General features: G+C 53.3%; 2 non-coding genes across 2 annotated transcripts; both read right to left on the bottom strand.

Moving 5' to 3' along the window:
• Positions 1 to 3,514: 3,514 nt before the first annotated feature.
• On the bottom strand, positions 3,515 to 3,585 carry TRNAG-GCC (transfer RNA glycine (anticodon GCC)). The gene has a single exon. It is a non-coding gene; the product is annotated as a tRNA-Gly (tRNA).
• Positions 3,586 to 6,224: 2,639 nt separating this feature from the next.
• TRNAG-GCC (transfer RNA glycine (anticodon GCC)) lies at positions 6,225 to 6,295 on the bottom strand. Its single transcript has one exon. It is a non-coding gene; the product is annotated as a tRNA-Gly (tRNA).
• Positions 6,296 to 8,052: the final 1,757 nt, after the last annotated feature.

The raw sequence follows: 8,052 nt of genomic DNA, 5'->3' as shown, positions 1-8,052 counted from the left end.
AAAAATGCCACCATCTGTGTCTCTCTCCAGAAATCTGTCCTGGTCAGCTTGGGACACTGGGGTCGAATTCCTAAGGGAAGGGGGATTTTCCTCCCTGCCTACGTGACAAGAGCCTGGTGCCCAGGGGGTGGTCCCTCTGCTCACCTGAGTGGGGGGAGGGAAAAGCCCCTGCTCCTCTTCCCAGGTAGCCAGTGATGCTTTTTAAATTGGTTGGCTAGTTGCCACCACTGCTGGCTTCTATTGGACTGGGCTGCTGAGGTCAGAAAGGCTATATAAGAGCCTGGTCCAAGAAGAAGGGGGAGAAGCCATTTTTCCAGCATGGCACAAGCATCAGGACACAGGGAGAGAGTCTGATCCAACTGAAACGCTCTCTCTCTGGAAACCTCCGAGCCAGATTTCTACCATCTTCTGGATGATACTTGTGTTTCTGGAGAGCTAGTCAGGTCACAGGGGTGCATTTCCGTATCAAACGGCTACCTCAGCCAGACTGTTTTGCTCAGTGGTAATCCCTTGATAGTGCTCTACCTCTTACCCTATTCTACCTCATCGTGTTGGGAGCAATAAAGTTCTCCTTTGTGACTGATGTAGAAGACTTATTGAGGGGTGGGTTTAATTATGCCCAGGAGGCCCCTTGGGTCTGCGGACTAAGGGAGACTATCCTTTTTGGCCCCTGACTTGGGGAGGTGCCCCAAGTTCTTGTATTGGGTCGAGTATCCATAGGACTATCAGGCCCGTGTTTTCCCAAGGACACAGGAACCAGACAGTCCCTTCTCAGGGTGGTGGCAGCACACGCTACCCCCGGACTCTGAGGTGGGGCTTGAAAGGGGGTCTGCCAGGGCCTCGGCACCCCTGGAGAAACATGTGGAGTCCAGCAGGTGGACAGGTATAGTGCGGTAGGAGGCTCAACACAGGAGCTCCCCCTACTGGCCCACCACAGCCACACACCTGCTGCGCGGACACGGGTGGCGGGGTCCACGCGCAGGCCGGCGGGTGCTGTCATCCCTCTGTGGGGTCACTATCACCCTAACCTGCCCTGGCCCCACACAGAGCTCCAGGGCCCGCCCTGCACCTGCCCACTGCCCCCACATCACACCGAGCTTGCCACGGACTGGGGCCCCGGTTCCCATCCCCTTTCCCGCCTAGTCCTACAGACTGTGTCCCAACGCCCCTTCTCTGCCCCAGCCTGGAGGCAAGATGATGACAACCCCTCAGCTGGCCCTGGCCATGTCCTGACCTGTTTCCAGATGCTTTGCTCGGGGGCACAGACTCGAGTTCCCCTGTGCGGGGCCGCAGTGCCATGATGTGAAGTGACCCCAGGCAGGGGTGGGTGGAGGGGACCTGCTCCTGACGACAGCCCCAGGGCAGTACACGCGCATCCTTCGCTGCGCAGCAGGGTGGAATTGTTGCGCATGTCCTGACAACAAGGTCTGCCTGGGGCTTGTCGGCACTGGTGAAGGGATGAGCACTCAGGGGTCATGGTGGGGAGGAAGGGACAGGGCGGCACTTCTCCTTGGAGGAGGAGTCACCTTATTTCTATGTGAAAAGGCCATGTGCAGTGGTTGGTGCCTGGCTCTGGGGAAAGAGCCGTCCCTGGGGAGGGTACAGAGTCACCCCCTTCCTGTGACAGTCCCCAGAGCTGTGCTGAAGACGAACACAAAAAAGCACAGGGAGGCAAGCGAGGTGTGAAGGGGGCTAGACAATAGAAAAGGGCAGTGACAGCGGAGCGCGGGCCCTCCCCCACAAATGAATTTGTAGGCGGCCCCAAGATCCCCTGTCAGCACCACCCATTCTCTCGTGGAGGCTGAAGAGATCCAGGTCCCTCAGTCTCCCCACTTAGGACCTTACCCGCTGCCCCCTAACTATAGTAGTAGCCTCCTCTGGACCCTCTCCATGCTGTCCACATCTCTCCTGCAGTACGGTGCCCAGACCTGGACGCAGTGCTCCAATGCCGCATCGAGGGGGAGCATCACCTCCCAGGACCTGTTTGGATGGAAAGAGCTGCATTGTGGGTTCACTCGATTTTGAACTGAAATGTAGGATTTAATGTCCAGCGTGCTTTGAACTTCCCTCTAATTCTCTCCCCTTCTCTTCCTGCTCAGTGCATTTCTCCGTGGACAGCTCACCTTTTTTTGGTGCAGGCTGAAATAAAATTAAGGTATTAAATGTATGGGGTTTCTCTTCCTTGCACGATTCATTTCCCTGCGGGGCAAGGCATGGGGCAAAGGCTGCACCTTTGTCCATCTTTTCATCTGTAGCATGGTCTCCGTGCTGTGGAAATAATCTAGAGGAGGAAGTCTGAGCTGGGGTGATCAGGCACTCTGGGGTGCGTGAGCTGTTTGTTCATGCTGCTGCACAATATTAGCCCTGCTAGGTGTGTGAATATTTGCATGTGAATCATAAGATAAATGCAGAAGTTTAAAAAAAAGCAATGGGTAGTGTCAAAAATATGGTGACTTATTCTGCCACCTTTGTTTTGGAAATCTGTTTTATTGATTGATTGATTGATTTACTAGCCAAGTGCCCGTCAAGAATGACAGGAGGGCGACGGAGACGAAGTAACACCTCCTGCCTCCCTGTGCTGTCACTGCTCCTTGTCTGGCTGAACACAACCACCTTTCACACACACACACACACACACACACACACACACACACACAGCCCCAACCACATAAAGCTCCAAACACACATCCCCCCCAACACACACACAGATGCACACACACACAGCCTCCCCCCACACACAGCTCCAAACACACAACTGTCACCCCCCCACCCCACACACACACTTTCCCCTTACAGGCTCCCCCTCCCGCACTCTCGAGCACCCAGAGGCAGCCTCCTCACCCCCGCTCCTGCAGATGCTGGTCGCACTGTGTCTCAGGGCGGGTGGGGGTGTACTGGGAGCAGTAGCTCAGCTGCAGGAGGGGCTAACATGAATTTTTAGGGGCTGTAGCCCTCAAGGCCCTCCCAGTGCCTCAGCAGGTGGGGCATGGCTCTCCCAGCCTGGCCCCAGCCTTGTCCCCCCTACCCCCAGCCCCATGTGAGGGGGGCACTTCCAGCTCCCAGGGAAGCAAACATGAAAGCTGTAGTTCTAAACTTGGCACCAAACATGGGCGGGAAATTAAAACCGTGGCTTTCCCTTCCCTGCTGTGGAGGATTCCAGGTCCTGAATTGCAAAGGGCTTCTGGGGTCCTGCCCTGCCCCTGCATTAATCTGCTTATGGTAGTGGGGGAAAACCACCAAAGAGACCCCTACTCCCTGCCAGCGGGGTGCAGCAGCTGCCTGGTCCCCACCTCCTCCCCCCCGAGCAGAGGTTCAAAGTTGTGCCTGCGCCCACACTCTCAGGGGTGCATGCACATCCAGCCCAGAGCATAACAGACAGACACACAGAAACAAGTCTTTTATTATATAAGAATTTATTTTCCATTTTTGGGATAAGGGAAAATTGAGTCAAGTACTTTCCTCAAGGAGTACCAGAGGCCCCTAAGGTAGGCAAAGCAGCCATTCAAACCATAGCTGCACTGGCTGGGAATTGAACCCAGGTCCCCTGCATGGCAAGCAGGAATTCTGCCATTGAACCACCAGTGCTTGATGAGACAAGCTATTTGTGGAAGCCTTGGAAAAGAAAAGGTAATGGTGACCCTTCCCTCCATCCCAGCTCACTCCAAGGAGAAACAAGTCTAAGGTCGTGGGTGCTCTTCAATCTCGGTCCAAAGCTGATCAAAAAGCACTGCCCAGAACTGCAAGAAACAGCCTGCCCTGGAAAAGAGAGGGGAAAATGTAACCACGGGGAAGTGACTGGGCTACCTTTGGTGTGGTTGTGTTTTGTCTTTGTTTCCACAAGGACCCCAAATCCCTGTTTGAGCTCCTGCTTTCCCTGTGATCCTATCCTTTCCTGGGCTGGGTGCTGAGGGGATCCTGCAGTGATTGAAAGCATCTGGGAATGTGGGCTCCCAGGAGAGGCAGGATGGACATAGCAGATGCCCGCATGGGTGGTGTCTGTGCCACAGGCTGGGCATTTAGCTGTTCCTTTTCCTTTTTCTGTGCTGATTCTTGCAGAAATCTTTCCCTAACCCAAGGGCAAGAGGAGGGAGATCTATTTATTCTTTCATTTACATTTTTCCGTGTTCCAAGCCCAATCAGCCAAATCAGTTCAAAATCCATGAATCAGTCCAGAACCATAAAGAGGCCCTACTACTGGTAAACATCCTCCACCTCCATCTGGGGCTTCACATGTTTCCAAAACCTTTGGCTGGCATCTTACTTGCAGGCCCAAGCCCGGAGGCTTTGGGTTTGGTTGTCACCAAGTTTTTCTTACCCATATCCATAAGGCCCCAGAAACAAGCTATGAAGGAGTCTCCCAGTTTCATAATAGATTCATAGATGTTAGGGTCGGAAGGGACCTCAATAGATCATCGAGTCTGACACCCTGCATAAGCAGGATTGCATAAGGTGGGCATAAGGCCCAGGTTAACTATGCCTTACCTATGCAGGTACTATCCCATGCCAGCAAAGCAGTCTTCCCTGGGCATGACTAGGTGATCATGGTATTTCCCCTAGGTAAGCACAGGCTACGCTTGGCCTGAGCCAATGAGAGGCCAAGAAGAAATTTGTCTCCTCTCAGTGTCTCCCTGCAGTCAGTTCCTATTACCCAGCATAAGAATCATCATTTACCCATAAGAAAACCTAGTGTACTCCCTTGAACCATTGTTATTTCCCTACAAAAACCCCTACCAAACTCCAGTCTCTGTTCTGGGCCTTGCATCCAAAATGCTGCCCCAGCCCTGAGACTCCATGTGTCATAGTTTCATAGTGCTTAGGGTCGGAAAGGACCTAAACAGATCATCAGGTCCAACTCCCCGCCCCAGGCAGGAACGGGTGTCTGGGTCATATCACCCCAGCCAGATATCTGTCCGACCTCCTCTTGAAGACCCCCAAGATAGGGGAGAGCTCCACCTCCCTTGGGAGCCCATTCCAGAGCCTGGCAGCCCTAACCGTAAAGTGATGTCTCCTGATGTCCAGCCTGAACCTTCTCTCAATCACTTTGTGGCTGTTAATCCTAGTTATCCCAGGTGGTGTCTGGGAGAAGAGAGCCTCACCTATTTTCCACTGGTTCCCCCTGGTGAGTTTATAGATGGCCACCAGATCCCCTCTCAGTCTTCTCTTGTGGAGGCTGAACAGGTTTACTAGCCAAGTGCCCGTCAAGAATGACGGGAGGGCGACGGAGACGAAGTAACACCTCCCGCCTCCCTGTGCTGTCACTGCTCCGTGTCTGGCTGCACACAACCACCTTTCACACACACACACACACACACACACACACACACACACACACACACACACACACACACAGAGCCCCCACCACATAAAGCTCCAAACACACATCCCCCCCAACACACACACAGATGCACACACTCACAGCCTCCCCCCACACACAGCTCCAAACACACAACTGTCCCCCCGCACCCCACACACACACACTTTCCCCTTACAGGCTGCCCCTCCCGCACTCTCGAGCACACGGAGGCAGCCTCCTCACCCCCGCTCCTGCAGATGCCGGTCGCACTGTGTCTCAGGGCGGGTGGGGGTGTACTGGGAGCAGTAGCTCAGCTGCGGGAGGGGCTAACATGAATTTTTAGAGGCTCTAGCCCCCAAGGCCCTCCCAGTGCCACCAGCCTGGCCCCAACCACTCCCCCTCAGCAAGTGGGGCATAGCTCTCCCAGCCTGGCCCCAGCCTTGCCCCCCCTACCCCCAGCCCCATGTGAGGGGGGCACTTCCAGCACCCAGGGAAGCAAACGTGAAAGCTGTAGTTTTAAACTTGGCACCAAACATGTGCGGGAAATTAAAACTGTGGCTTTCCCTTCCCTGCTGCGGATGATCCTGGGTCCTGAATTGCAAAGGGCTTCTGGGGTCCTGCCCTGCCCCTGCATTAATCTGCCTATGGTGTTGGGGGGAGCACCACCACAGTGACCCGTACTCCCTGCCAGCAAGGTGCAGCAGCTCCCTCATCTCAAACTCCTCCCCCCGAGCAGAGGTTCAAAGTTGTGCCTGCGCCCACACTCTCAGGGGTGCATGCACATCCAGCCCAGAGCATAACAGACAGACACACACGTTATTATATAAGATTTTTTTTCCATTTTTGGGATAAGGGAAAGTTGAGTTAAGTACTTTCCTCAAGGACTACCAGAGGCCCCTAAGGTAGGCAAAGTAGCCATTCAAACCATAGCTGCACTGGCTGGGAATTGAACCCAGATCTCCTGCATGGCAAGCAGGAATTCTGCCATTGAACCACCAGTGCTTGATGAGACAAGCTACTTGTGGAAGCCTTGGAAAAGAAAAGGTAATGGTGACCCTTCCCTCCATCCCAGCTCACTCCAAGGAGAAACAAGTCTAAGGTCGTGGGTGCTCTTCAATCTCAGTCCAAAGCTGATCAATAAGCACTGCCCAGAACTGCAAGAAACAGCCTGCCCTGGAAAAGAGAGGGGAAAATGTAACCACGGGGAAGTGACTGGGCTACCTTTGGTGTGGTTGTGTTTTGTCTTTGTTTCCACAAGGACCCCAAATCCCTGTTTGAGCTCCTGCTTTCCATGTGGCCCTGTCCTTTCCTGGGCTGGGTGCTGAGGGGATCCTGCAGTGATTGAAAGCATCTGGGAATGTGGGCACCCAGGAGAGGCAGGATGGACATAGCAGATGTCTCCATGGGTGGTGTCTGTGCCACAGGCTGGGCATTTGGCTTTTCCTTTTATTTTTTCTGTGCTGATTCTTGCAGAAATCTTTCCCTGACTCAAGGGCAAGAGGAGGGAGATCTATTTATTCTTTCATTTAAATTTTTCCGTGTTCCAAGCCCAATCAGCCAAATCAGTTCCAAATCCGTGAGTCAGTCCAGAACCATAAAGAGGCCCTACTACTGGCAAACATCCTCCACCCCCATTTGGGGCTTCACATGTTTCCAAAACCTTTGGCTGGCATCTTACTTACAGGGCCAAGCCCGGAGGCTTCGGGTTTGGTTGTCACCAAGTTTTGAATACCCATATCCATAAGGCCCCAGAAGCAAGCTAAGGAGGAGTCTCCCAGTTCCATAAGGTGGCCATAAGGTCCAGGTAAACTATGCCTTTCCTATGCAGGTACTATCCCATGCCAGCAAAGCAGTCTTCCCTGAGCATGACTAGGTGATCATGGTATTTTCCTAGGTAAGCACAGGCTACGCTTGGCCTGAGCCAACGAGAGGCCAAGAAGAAATTTGTCTCCTCTCAGTGTCTCCCTACAGTCAGTTCCTATTACCAGCATAAGACTCATCATTAAACCCATAAGCAAACCTAGTGTTATCCCTTGAACCATTGTTATTTCCCTACAAAAACCCCTTCCAAACTCCAGTCTCTGTTCTGGGCCTTGCATCCAAAATGCTGCCCCAGCCCTGAGACTCCACGTGTCATAGTTTCATAGTGCTTAGGGTCGGAAGGGACCTAAACAGATCATCATGTCCAACCCCCCGCCCCAGGCAGGAACGGGTGCCGGGGTCATATTACCCCAGCCAGATATCTGTCTGACCTCCTCTTGAAGACCCCCAAGGTAGGGGAGAGCTCCACCTCCCTTGGGAGCCCATTCCAGAGCCTGGCAGCCCTAACCGTAAAGTGATGTCTCCTGATGTCCAGCGTGAACCTTCTCTCAATCACTTTGTGGCTGTTATTCCTAGTTATCCCAGGTGGTGTCTGGGAGAAGAGAGCCTCACCTATTTTCCACTGGTTCCCCCTGGTGAGTTTATAGATGGCCACCAGATCCCCTCTCAGTCTTCTCTTGTGGAGGCTGAACAGGTTCAGGCCCTTTAGCTTCTCCTCATAGGGCGTGACCCTCTGACCCCTGATCATGAGAGTGGCCCTCCTCTGGACCCTCTCCATGCTGTCCACATCCCTCCTGAAGTGCGGCGCCCAGAACTGGATGCAGTACTCCAACTGCGGCTTGACTGATGAGTACCCTTGAAATTTTTATAAGTTTTTTTATACTTTGGGAGCAGCTGTATGTTTTGAAAAAGTATTTTATCTAACCAAGGGCATAGAG

Source organism: Alligator mississippiensis, chromosome 2 (assembly GCF_030867095.1).
Source record: "Alligator mississippiensis isolate rAllMis1 chromosome 2, rAllMis1, whole genome shotgun sequence".
NCBI classification, from domain to species: domain Eukaryota; kingdom Metazoa; phylum Chordata; order Crocodylia; family Alligatoridae; genus Alligator; species Alligator mississippiensis.
Note: the sequence above shows the minus strand (reverse complement) of the source record. Positions and strands in the feature narration are given on the sequence as shown.